General features: G+C 39.9%; 1 long non-coding RNA gene across 1 annotated transcript; it reads right to left on the bottom strand.

Moving 5' to 3' along the window:
- Positions 1-1,733: 1,733 nt before the first annotated feature.
- On the bottom strand, positions 1,734-5,278 carry LOC118499278. The gene is made up of 2 exons (XR_004901804.1): positions 4,510-5,278; positions 1,734-2,619 (listed from the first exon to the last, which is right to left on the bottom strand). It is a non-coding gene; the product is annotated as an uncharacterized LOC118499278 (long non-coding RNA).
- Between the last annotated feature and the right edge of the window lie 8,644 nt (positions 5,279-13,922).

Genomic DNA, 13,922 nt, shown 5'->3' with positions numbered 1-13,922 from the left:
CACATGGACAAAACCTAAGGGGATAGGTTTGAGGGTGGGAGGCAGGGTGTGGTGGGGTGAAAATGAAGACAACTATACTTGAACAACAAAGACTATACAATTGAAAAAGGCACAGCTACATTCTTCAAGGCTCCCAGAGCCTGGCAAAAAAGACTGAATGGATCTAGTGCATAAATTACTAGGTCTGCAAGTAGTTTAGAAGAAATGTAGACAAATTGCTAAAAATATTCAAAGGGAATAGGCAGGATTATGAAAATTTTTATACAATAGCCTGTATTTACAGTGTGCCTCAAAAGTATATAGTATTTTTTTTTAGGTAGGACAATGAAGGCAGGGAGCTTTATAGGTGGAAAACAAAAACATAGAGCTGAAAAAATAGGTGATGTATTCTGTAAACAGCACCATATTCTAATTGGCTCAGAATACAGAGTATACTTGTGGAAGTAATGATATTAAATGTTTACCAAAGGTCTGAAAAGTTGAAAAATGGGGACTTCATTTGGTTAAACCAAGATGACTCCTGGTGGATTTTAAGCTGTAAATAATTTAAGAGCAGCTAAGAACAGTCTGGCAGTTTGCATGCAATCAATTGGAGTTTGAAAAGGCAAGAGGCCAAAGGCAGAGTGAAACGTTAATGAACTATTGCAACAGTCCTGGAGAGTACAGGAGCCCTGAGATGCTGGTAGTGAAAATGGAAAGGAGATTTGAGCAACAATGCTGAGGCCAAACCTACAAGGCTTGGATTATAATTTGCATGTTAATAAGTAGAAAACAAGGAATAAAAAATGTTTTCAAACATGGAATGTTTACTTAAACATTTTTTAATGTTCTAGTATATGAAAAATAAGCCAAAACAACAACAACAACAACAACAAAAACAACAAAAACAACCTACAGATATACAAGTATTTACTTTCCTAGATGCTACATCTGCAAAACTGGCAAAAAAATAAATTCTCCTCCTTCTAAAGCTTGCTCAGAAACCATGTAAACTACATTAACTGAACTCTAGCAGTAACCTTTATTTAATGAAAACTGATTTTAAAAATGTGTTCTCCAACTCGTACAAATGGAATCTGAACAGTAATTGAGTTACTCAGTTAGAATCCTGGCTTCATTCTCTAGCTCTGGCATTGTTTATGTTTCCTTGATTATGAAATAGAAATCATAGTGCCTAAATCAAGGTTGTGGTGAAAATTAAATATTACATGGAATGTGTGTAAAGGGCTTAGCACATATAGGGTAATTGCTCCCCATTTTTAGTATAGATACTGAAAAGCACAAGCATGAATGAAAATCTGTTGTATATACATAATGTTTTTCATATGGGTTCACTAATGAGTAATGAGATGCATATTCAACTGGAAACTCCCCCCACACAGTACATTTAAAAGGTTTCTCTCCTGTCTAGCTCTTCTGGTAGTACACAAGCTCTGAGTCCAAAATAAAACTTTTTGCGTATGTTTTGCATTTATGGGACTTTTCTTCTTTATGAACACTCTGAGGAGAAATAAACTCAGAACCCTGGCCAGTGTGACTCAGTTGGTTGGGCATCATACTGCAAGGTACTAGGTTGCTAGTTGATTCCAGGTGGGGATACGTGTCTGGGTTGTGGGCTGTCCCCAGTTGGGGCTGTGCGAGAGGCAACCGGTTGATGTTTCTCTCCCTCTTTTTCTCCCTCCATTCCTCTTTCTCTATAAATAAATAAATAAATTCTTTTAAAAATATATTAAAAAAAGAAATAAACTCAGATATGAAGAAAGCTCATTGCACATTCAAGATATTTTTAAGAGTTTGAATTGTGAGAACAAAAACAAATTTTCCCCACAATCTCTGCAGTGTTCAGAGTCATCCTTGTGGCCCTTTTCAGGGAGGACAAGAAGTGAGGCTGCCTCAAGCATTTCATGCACCGAATATACTGAGACTAGGTGGCTGATGTGTGCATCTTCTCATGCAAAGCAAGATTTGTTTTCTGACCAAAATATTTACCAGAGTTGGTACATTCACAGGCTTTTTCTTGTTGTTGTTTTTGTTAGCATGGGTTTTTGGATGCTGTGCTAATGCCAGGAGCCACAAAAAACCTCTTCCACATATGCCACATGTGTAGGGTTTCTCCTTTACGTGGACATGCATGTGCTGAGTCAGATGTGAGTGCTGGTGGAAGCTGCTCCTGCACTCTGCACAACTGTAAGGCCCTTCTCGCCAATATGGATTCTTCTCTGCATACTCAGATTTGGTCTATGACTGAAAATCTTCCCATAGGCATCACATTTATACATTTTCTCTCCTGAGTGAGTTTTCTGATGCAAAACAAAGTATAAATTTTCACAGAAGCTTTGGTTGATTTCAGAACACTTGTACAAATTTCTGGCTTCTTCCCTGGGAAATTCAAGAATTTCACAAAGTGCTCTGGTATCTAACACTGAGATAGTTCTATTAATGGGGTATAGTTTTCAATGGTAACTGAAAGGCTTATGACATTTTTCTTGAAAGCAGAAGTTCCACCTGATATTTTCCTTTCAAAAGGCACAGCAGTGGAGGAGTATTCTAGGGCAAGCTCTTCAAGTCCTATAGTTTCAAGACTTAGTTGCTGTTTATTCTCAATCTTGCCTTACCCTCCTGTTGATAAAAACAAACCAAACCAAAGCATAAACAACATCCTGAAGTAGTACTGGGGAAACAAGCTAAGGTAGTTACACAGAGGATCAGGGAACGGCAGGTGCTTTGTTCAATAACTCAGTCACTGATAATATACAAAATCAGGAGTAGCAGGTTCTCCTGGCTTCCCAGAAAATCCAGTTTTTAAGTGAGCCTGCAAGAGGAGGAAGGAGAAAATAGCTACAACTAAGTCAGGGTCCAGTGGGATAAGAACTAAGGGCAATCTTGATAGATATTGTCTAGAGGTGAGGTTTTCCAGTTAGTCTTTTTAAGCCTCAAGAGCTGTTCATCGTTTAAGCAATCTCAAGTGACAGCTGAACAACCACAATGGGAATAGAGAGTGGGATTCATATTTATCAAGAAAGGAAGAGAACAAATGAGCATTTTTCTACCTAGCAGCGAAACAGTCTGGTTATTAGCAATACTTTTATTGTTACCAGGAGAGTTCTCCAAAAAAATTTTTTTTTATCTCTCACTAAAGATGGATCAAGGTAGAGCTGCTACACAAACCACAGGGAAATAATAACCAGTCTTATTGCTAGGATGGCTGACAAAACTCGGACCTGCTAAAAAGTATTTCTTTTTAATATTTTTCCAAACATCCTTAATTTATAAAGCCAATATATCAATATAAAAGGGGTCTTCCCCTCCAAAGAAACAGCCCTATCATTGACCCAGCTCGTTACCTGGAAAGCATTTCTGGGTTACAGTATGTTGTGTGGGAATCCAAACAATACCCAGTGGTTTTGCTGATTAGAGGAGACCAAGTTCAAGGATGCCAACATGGTTAGAATTCAACAGCAAAATATCAGAAAAGAATCAGGTACCCAGGCAGAAAGCTCTGGACATCTAGATAGGGTCCCCTTAAGACTCTGGCCGAGTACTAATCTATAAGTGCATGTGAAAAAACTACCCCAGGCTAGAGAAAGAACTACCAAAAAGGAACAGAGAGAACAATCTCCAGAGATCACATACAATTCAATAGTTCACATGCCCCCAGCCAAAGTGGAAAGACTCCCTAAGAGGCATAGGCAGTATCCTCAGAAAGACATTGCCTTAGCAGCAGACCGAATCAGCCCTACACTAAAGGTTACTCTGAACACACTCTAACAAAGTAAAAATCAAGCCTTGAAAAGAGTGTTTTGATTCCAAGTAACTGCATTGCACTGCACTACCAAGTTCAAAAATGTTTTTTAAACTACAATAAAAAGCCAGCTCCAACAACATAAAGCTCACAATGCCTAGCATCCAATCCAAAATTACCAGACATGTAAAGAAGCAAAATCAATCAACAGGCCCAGAAATAACACAAATGATAAAACTAGTAGAAAGAATGGAGGAATATCTATTTAAATATACTTCATATGTATGAGAAGATAGAGGAAAACATGAACATGAAGAAAAAAGTGGAAAATATAAAATATGAATTATAGGATAGTTCAAAAAGTCAACCTTCATCAGGGATAAAATCTACTCAGGCACAGAGTTCCCCTTAAGTAAAAAAGGCATAGCACCCTCTTAACAGTCATCAATCTCTAGTCTTTAACGACAGTAACCTATACTAATGGAGTTTCAAAAGTAAAATCGTGAATTGACCATAACAAATATTTGAGAAGGTAACCAGGTATTGCCATGTCTCATGACAAACCATAGTCACTGTACTAGAAAGAATTTTTGTGTTTTAAAAATCATCTTATCCTTTGAAAATTGCACTCTCATGCAAGTTCTTATCATATCTACATAAATTACCCAGGCAGAAGTCCCAATCCCCAAAACCAACATGTGGATTAGACATGAAATCCTAATCACAGAACTGACAAAACTTCCAATATCCAGAAAAAACTGCCTTACCCATTAAGGCCTTACCCTCAAAACACTCCTGGGTGGTGTCTCTGCTGAGGGACACCTGGGCAGGTTGCAGACTCACACTTTTCTCTTGAGAAAAATACAGTCAGGTCTTCATAGAGCATTTGTCCTTCAAACAACATGAGAGCCCACCTCAGGACAAGAGCTGGGAACACCATCCCCTTGCTTAGTCTAGGAAGGCTGAGAAGAGCTAGAAACATTAGATGCAAGGGAGAAAATGGCTTAGTGTAAAAGGATCCTGAGTACTGGGGATGGGATATAAATTGGTTCTAAGGAATGCTGGTGGGGATTGAGAAGGAGGGAGTAAAAATGGACATATCTTTTTTTTTAATCATCACCTGAAGATATATTTTTATTGATTTTAGAAAGAGCAGAAGGGAGAGAGAGAAAAAAATATCAATGTGAGAGAGAAACACCAATCGATTGCCTCCTATAGGCACCCCAACCTGTGATCAAACTTAGGTATGTGTCCTGACTGGGGACTGAACCTGAAACTTTTTGATATATGGAAGGATGCTCTAACTAACTGAGCTATCTGGCCAGGGCTAAAAATGGACATAATTTTTTAGTCAGTGCTATAAGGACCAAGACAGCAAATTGTGAAGTTCTAGAAGAGATTAACAGAAGAGAAGGGTGAGGGAACAACTCTTGGGGAACATTAAGAAAGGATGCTCTAGCAGGGGTGTCCAACCTTTTGGCATTTCTGGGTCACAATGGAAGAAGAGTTGTCTTAGGCCATACATTAAATACACAAACATTAGCCCTGGCTGGTGTGGCTCAGTGGATTGAGCATCAGCCTGTGAACCAAAAGGCTGCAGGTTTGAACCTGTTGGGGCACATGCCTGGATTGAGGGCCAGGTCCCCCCGTTGGGGATGTGCAAGAAGCAACTGATCGATGTATCTTTCGCACATCCATGTTTCTCTACCTCTCTTTCTCCCTCCCTTCCCCTCTCTCTAAAAATAAAATCCTTTAAATACCCAATAAATAAGTAAATACCCAAACACTAACAAAAACTAATGAGCAAAATAAAAGGTTTTAAGTGAAGTTATGGTTTTATGTTGGGCCACATTTATAGCCATCCTGGGCCTGGGGTTGGACACCCTTGCTAAAGGTAAAGGAGAGGACTGAGCAGCCCAGGAAGAATCATAGGAGAGATAGGGATTCAGGGTTCTCCCAACACCCTTCCCTTTGCTAGTCCTTCTCCTTCTTCCATATGACACTCATTGATACGCTCACTGTGGTATCACATCCAGGGCTATTCCTTCTTCCCTAAGTTTACCAGTCCTATTTAAATCAACAGAATTTCAATGTGATTAACAATCAGCTGGAGGTTTTGTTTGTGTTTATTCAACAGGTATGGAAGACTAGATATCCATAGTTTGAGCAGCATTTCAGAAAGACACTTGAGGTACTATTATAGCCTTCTACTATGGGTTCTCTTCCCAGGTGGTGATTCTGAAAGTAAGAATTTGGTAAGCCACTTCTATGTGCGTGGGAGCCAAAACAGCTTGTTGAAAGGGATATTTGGAGACCAGAGGCCTTCCCATTACATAGGGCCTACCTTATTCTAAAAGAGGTCAGGCAGAGCACAGAAAGTAGCTACTGGAAGTGGGACTGCGAGGCAGGGATCTGATCTCAACCGGGCCGCGGTTGTCGGGAGCATGGGCGCCTTTTCCGATAAGGGAGTGCCTTCTTTCAGACGCCACAGGGACTTCGGGTCAGAACTGGGAGGGACGAAAACAGTCCTTAGAGGTCCTATTCCGCTGCTAAGCTCCCTCGCGCACCGCCAGCCTACCTCGCTCCCCTTATGGTCCCAGTCTTGGAAAGGCTGACTCCCGGGCCAGGGCCCACTTATTGCTCCAGAACTAAAGATTTTGGGAAACCTCCCGCTACCCAGGCAGAAGTAGCAGAAAGCGACCCCCCAATCGAAACCCGAGATCCCGAATACAGGCCACAATGGGAGACCCACACCCCTATACTCTCCATTGGTGGAGTGGCCGGCCTCAAGCTGTTAAGCAACTCTGCCCTGTGATTGGACAGCGTGACCTTGGAAGGATCGGTTTCTCTAAAGTAGACCACGACGCCCGATGGGTAGGTCACCGTGCATTCTGGGAGATGTAGTCTCTTTCCGGTTTTTCCAAGCAATTATTTCCGGTTCCGCTGCCTGGTCTCCTCGGTGAGCTCCATGCGGGGTGACCCCAGGAAGTGGAGCGTTAGAGTAACTCTAGAGGGACGTAAATGTTTCAGGAGAGGACGACAGCAAGAAGACAGGAGGCTCGAGCCCGAAAGATTATCGGTATCGAAAGTTGGCTATAGCTGGCAGTGCCCTGTGGGCCCAAACCTTGGGTTCCGCTGGCGTAAGGTTAATAAGTCACCAGAAATGAGGGTCCTAGTCTTGGCCTGAGCAGTACCTTGTGTCTAGGGCTAACTGTGGGTACGTGGAAAATAATGGGGTGTCTTCAGCGTGGGTGAAGCTATGATCGGTTTAGGCCGGATTGCTAATCTCAGGCCCAGTGTAGTTTAGGGCAGCGATTTTCAACCTTCTTCACCTCATTCACACAGAAACTAAATACTAAAATATTGCGGCAACACACCAAATGATATGTTTTTTGTTGTTGTTGATCCAACAAAAATAGGTATAATTGTTATTCATTCACACCAGACTGCTATTGTGTTGGCTGTCGTTGATTAATTTACAGTCTAAGGGAAAACAGGTTAGTACTCCTGAGGAGTCAGGTTTTGCATGCTTTAAAAATTCTTGCAGCACACCCGTTGAAAGTCTCTGGTCTGGGGGAAAATGGCGGCATCTGAAATAGTGTTAACAATAAAAGAAAGGAAGAAAGAAAATCACTGGTTTAGAGGCATTGTGTTCTAGGGGGCTGCCGCCCATCTGAGGTCAAGCTCAGAGCCTGAAGTGGGGATTGGAAGTGTCTATGTGCTACTCAAAGGTTGTATGTCTAATGATACCTCACCTTGAACCTGCCCCACTGCCACATATATTCCATGCTGACGACACTCAGTTCTGTGGTGTAAGGGTTTGGAATTTAAAAATTGAGCTCCTACCCTGGCCAGGTAGCTCAATTGGTTAGAGCATCATCTCAATATGCCAAGATTGTGGATTTGATCCAGGATTAAAGCACATACAAGAATCAACCAATGAATGCATAAATAAGTGTACCAAGAAATCCCCCCCTCTATCTCTATCTCTGTCTCTACCTCTGTCTCTGTCTCTGTCTCTATCTCTCTCTCTCCTTCTTTTCCTCCCTTTCCCCCTCACCATTCTCCCTCTCTGAAGATCAATAAAGTTTTAACAATTAAAAATTTAAAAATTGCTTGGGTTCTCTTGGTCAATATACAACTTTGCTTTTTTCAGGTGCAAAGAGCTCCCAATATCTCTCCTCAGAGTCTATTTTCAAAGAAGTTGTCAGTTTACAAAGGTGTTTGTATGAAAATCCAAGGTTGATGGGTACCTTAATAGAAAAATTCTGATTGAGTCTCAGCATATTTTCTTATTCTAGTGTTGGGCATGTACTTATACTTAAAAGGATACTTAAGGAACAACAGCATGGTTATTGAAATAATATTGTCAAAATTCACAAAATAGGTTGGGATTTGGTGGAATATCAAGATAGTTTCAGCTGCAAATAACAGAAAACCCAACAAAACCATATTTAAATGTAGGGTAGTTACAGATTGGTTAATTCAGTGGTTCAGTGACACCATCAAGGTCCTAGGGCTTTCATATTTCTCTTCTGCCATCCTTAGCGTGTTGGCAAAGGTGACGTGCATTGTGTCATGTACTTATTTATCCTAATCCAGTCATTATCAAGAATAAAGAGCCTACTTGGCACTGTGGGAAGGACCCAGACTCCCTGACCATCTATTTGCACAAAATCAGGGCTCTGTTGGAAAACAAAAAGAAGGAAGTAGAATAGATAGATAACTAACAGAATGCCACAAGTGACATTTGTTGACAGTTAGCTAAGACCTAGGTTTGTGGGAACGGGTCCCAAAAGATGTATCTGGTTGTTTCAGGAGGAAGAAAAAAGGTGTTGAAAGGACAGGTGTAACAATGATAAGGGAAAACTTCCGTATGACCTAAACCAATCCAAAACATAAATGGTTAAGAAGAGCTAACAGCCTGGTATATATTGGTCTAAACCAAAAGCATGTTCATCATAGAGTCACAGTGCTGCTCAAGGAGTCCTCCTCACCCTCTTCCTTTCTGCTTATATTTAATGGTATTCTTACTTAAGGCATGTCTTGTTTTGGACTCAGATTCTCCTGATTTTGATTTTTAGCCTTTTCACCAAGAATGAATGAGAGGTTCTCATAGCTCTTTCCTTTGAACTGTGTTCTCATTATTACAAACAGATAAACACAGTTTCAGATGCCTAGAAATGAAGCTTGTGGCATTAACTCAGTGGATGACCCATATTTCTGAAATGGGAAAGGAAACAGAACCTTCTCTAGACATTCTAATTACCAAAACTAAACAAGTAGAGCAAGAAAAGAGAAGCTGGAAAACTTGATCCTTCTGAAAGTAAAGGGATGAGATGTGAAGTCTAAGATAGACCAAGATTGAAAGAAAAAGACAGTTATATGCCTAACTTGATTTTTTAACAAATCAGAGATGTTTGAGTATATATCCATTATATGTTCAAGTGAAACATTTTAATCATCAAAATTTTCAAAATCCTGCTACAACTTCTGACGAGTTTCTTTATTTCACCCTTTAATAATAATAATGATAATAATAATAATCTGTCAGTATTAAGATTCTTCCTATAGCCAAACATCTGCTTTCTCTCTGAAGAACACATCATTTCTTAAAAAAATTAAACATAATTGTTTATTATTTAAATAGTAGTATATGTACATTTTATAAAGTTAGAAAATGCAGCTAAGAAAAAATTAGACAATAAAAGCACCACATTTTTATCACCTAGATATTACCACTGCTTACTCCTCAGTGTATGTATTTTCCTTGGTAATTTTAAACATGATTTCTAGAATTAATTGTTTACTATGTTTAGTATTTTTAATACTCCCAGATGGCACTGTTTTTTAGGGTACATTACTTAAAAATAAGTAAGTTGCTGGTTTTTATAGCCTTCAGTGTATGTTATCTATGGGAAATTGGCAGGACCTCACAGTGCATCAAAGGAGTTTAAATAAAAAAAGACTATCTTTCCCCTCCAACTTCAACAAGAGGCTTTTCTCACAGGTATCTAGAATGCCTGACTGAGCAGTTAAAAAACTAGGTTTACTAGTATCCAGTCTGTCATTGTGGAAAGGATGGCTATAGATCATACCTGAAGGAATTACTTTCACCAAAAACAAGAGGCTCTCATGATTTTGAAACTAGTATTACCTCTAGCTGGGCAGGAGTTCCTTCATCAGAAACAGGATCAGGGCTCTAAAATGTCTTAAAATGTACCCCCTCAGTTAACCCCATTACCAGAAAATGGCTTTGCTCCGTGTCAACTCTGGCAGAATTCTCTTTTAGTCATTGAGGCCAGAAATGCTTCCAAAGTAAGATTCTGGACCAACTGTTGCTGATTATTTAATAGATTATTGATTATCTGCAACCAGAAAGTCCTGGAAAACAATGAAATCTACAGAGAATACAGGTTAGACAGTGAGGGTGAAAAAGAAACAATGGGTTGTATAGTATGTCAGTGCACTGCATGCTTAGACAATTAATTTATTCCCAAAGGGCCCATCAGATTTAGAGAGTTGAGATCAGGAGTTTAATTGTCTGAGACAACTGAACTAGGAGTTAGGGAGACAGCATGGCCAGGAGCAAAGTGATGGCCTTGCCTCTCACCCCTGCAGCATACAGAAGGGCAGTACCTGAAGGAACAAGGCACTGAGCCAGCCATAATGGGGAGAAGAGTTCCAGGGGGTGAGTCAAAACCTGCTGTGTCCTGCTGTATATGATGCTCTCATAGTTAGAGGAAACCTACTGAAATGAAGTCTACTTTATTGGTCAATTTTTAAAAAATTGTTAATACCAAGTGCTAAAGAAGGTTTAGTGAAACAACTGCTTTTACTTCACTGGTAAATGGGTAAATGAGTATATCTTTTGTAAAGTAATCCGTTCCCACTGTATGAATTGTGAGGTTTAAAACTATTCATAGTTTTTCATAGTCCCTGTCAATCTAATTTGTAAAACCTCTCTGTATTGATTGGGCATTTGATTTCATTAACTATACAAGGAGACCCAAAGTAACATTGGCTTAAACAAATAGAAATATATTTTTCTTTTACATATAATGCAAACTACTATGATAGCTATGCTCTTGAAAGTCGTTAGGGCCCTGGCTGGTGTGGCTCAGTGGACTGATTGCCAGCCTGCGAACCAAAGGGTGGCCAGTTGGATTCCCAGTCAGGGAACATGCCTGGGTTGCCAGACAGGTACCCAGCTTGGGGCATGCAAGAGGCAACCACACACTGATGTTTCTTTTCCTCTCTTTCTCCCACCCTTTCTCTAAAAATGAATAAATAATATCTTTTTTAAAAAGAAGGAAAATCATTTAAAAAAGAAAAAGAAAGTTGTTAGGGACCCAGACTCCTTCTGCTTTGTGCTCTGCTGTCCTTAGAGTGTTTTCTTTCGAGACTCTAGTCCACTATGGCTCACTACCACATGTGCATTGCAGCCAGCAGCAAGGGGAAAGGGAGGGCATGTCCCTTCCTTTTCAGGGAAGAACTGGGAGATTGCATCTGTCACTTCAGTTCACATCCCATTAGCTAGTCATGTGGTCACATAACAACACCTAGCTTAAGGGAGGCTTGAAAGCATTGTATGTATTTATTCTGGGTAGCCCATGCCCAGGTACAAAGCACAAGTTTTATTATAATGAGAATGAAGGAGAAATTAGACATCAAGGGCAACTGGCAATAAGTGCTATGTTATCCTGAGAAAATATGTTGAAAATGGAAGAAGACCAATGGAAATATATGGAAAAACATGAAGATGACTATTGCAGAATTATTTACAGTAGAGAAAAATTGGAAATGACCTGATGTCTAAGTATGAGGAAAGACTGCAGCCAATGAAGATGATATTTATAAGGAGTTTTTAATAACATGAGGAAATGCTCCAATTATAAGTTTAAAAATGAGATACAAAATTATAGATACAATGCCATAATTATTAAAATATACTGACAAGAGCAATAAGGAGACATACTAATGTTGAGTGATCATCTTTGGATAATGAGGAAAGGGAATGTTTATCTTCTTTATACTTTTCTATATTTTTCTTATTTGTTACAGTGGGTATACATTTCTCCTATAATTAGCAGAGCAATTAAGTCAGGGCTCTGGATTTAGATTCCCTGGGTTGAAATTCCTCTTAACAGTTCTATCATTTTATGTTACTTATTTAACCACTATAAGCCTCACTCTCCATATCTGCAGAATAGGAATAATGATTGTAACTACCTCATGTGATTGTTGGGATGATTAAATGAGATAATATGTTATACAACACTTAGCATAAAATAAATGTTCAAAAAGTATGAGCTTTATAACTGAAAAAGTTTTAAAATCAAATTATCATATATTGGTCCTTTAGCAATCAGATACATTAGTGTAGTCCACATATCACTTCTAGTAATGAGGTGTTTCCAAAGAACATAGAAAGAATAAGGCTGAATTTTGAGAATTTACCTGGGAAAATAGAAATAAAATCACATTTCTGTAGAAAGAAGTAATCTTAACCAAAGCCTAGAAAGTTAATGAAGGCATGACTTATGACCTGAAAGGGAATGTGTTTACAGAGTTTGAATGTGCCAAGAGAAAGAAGGGTCATCATGAGTGTGGCAGCCCTCCAGGCACTGCTCGGACACCAGGAACACTGACTTGGGGACAAGCATTCCTGACACTATGGAAGGGTCTGTTGTGTCATATGCTGCCTGAGCAAAAGGCTCTATTTTCCTTCCTCTTCTACCCTGCTCACCAAGAACTTTCTGGTTGGTAATCTAGTTTCCCAAGAATACTATAGAGGAGAAGTGTCTGGAGCAGGAATACAAGTATTCAAGTGTCTCTTAACTACTAAACAAGTAAACCAGCATTTGGCATCATTTGGTTTAAGCCTCAGTCTTGTGAGTCTGGCTGGTAAGCCCACTCTCAGGGCACACCGACAATGTAAGTGGAGAGCCAGACTGTCCCAGTGTACTAGCCTGACTCTCTGAATCCAGGCTAAGTGACCACATGGTTTGCAAAATAGGAATAATGATTGTCACCTCTGTCTTGGTTGTAATTGCAGCAAGCAGTATCATCTTTGGTGATTTATACACTTGCACCATTTTACACTAAAAGAGAATTTCTTTGAAAGCAAAATATTTGGTTCCTGGTTGTACTGGCTTTGATTGATGCAAATGTTAATAAAACCTTCAGAACCGTGAGTCAGAATAATCTACTCCAACTCAAGCCAGTCCCAGGGAGTCCTTCTCCTCTCGTGGGAATGCTGTCTGGTGGTTAAGAGTCCTCTCAGGCAGAGCAGATGCTGGTCAACAAGCTGACTGTCCCCAGAGCTTGCCAGTGAAATAGCTTGTTCATGATCTGTTTCTGGGACCCTGAAAAAATGTTTTTAGGGTCTTCCTGGAAAGGCTGCTTTTGGAAACTTAGCTGTCTTCCGGGGTGAGTCAGGAAAGTTACGATCCAAGAGAAGGCATCATGGCTTTAAATGGTGGAACAGTTCATTTGTTCCTCAGCTTTCATCCTTCATGCTGTTGCTGAGGAAAGAAGCTTCATTCTGCATGCTGTAAAGACCTGGTTGGGGTGGGCTTCTTTCATCATCTGTAAAATAGGAGAGTAACACCTACCTGTCAGGGCTATTGGGAAAATAAATGAGTACGTTCAGGAAGCACTGTAATACCATGAGTAGCGTGTAGCAGACACTCAGCAAATATGTGTTCACTCATATTCCATTGTCCTGTGTAAGTACCTCTGTTGAAATCCTTATCAAACCATCTTGTAATTATGCATCTTCTCAAAGGCAAAGAATGTATCTCAGTCACCATTTGTACCCACAGCTCCTAGCACAGTGCTCAGCTCTCTGTAAATGAGGGAAGAAAGAAGGAAAAGAATCCAATATCCAAGCATGGCCCTCATCTCACTCACACTCACTTTTTATTTAGGAAAATGTCATGTTGCTTGTCTGTGTAAATAAGATCTCTTAGAGGATACCAGACACTGTAGGAGTGGTTACCTTGAGAACTCTGGCACTCAGAGTCAGAAGGGAGAGAAACTTACTTTTCCAGTCAGAAGGGAAGGAAACTTTACTTTTTGTCCTGCTTTTAAACATTTACCATGGACACCCTGGCTGGTGTGGCTCAGTGGATTGAATGCCAGCCTATGGATGGAAAGGTCACTGGATAGATTCCCG

The sequence above is a fragment of the Phyllostomus discolor genome, chromosome 3 (assembly GCF_004126475.2).
Source record: "Phyllostomus discolor isolate MPI-MPIP mPhyDis1 chromosome 3, mPhyDis1.pri.v3, whole genome shotgun sequence".
NCBI classification, from domain to species: domain Eukaryota; kingdom Metazoa; phylum Chordata; class Mammalia; order Chiroptera; family Phyllostomidae; genus Phyllostomus; species Phyllostomus discolor.
Note: the sequence above shows the minus strand (reverse complement) of the source record. Positions and strands in the feature narration are given on the sequence as shown.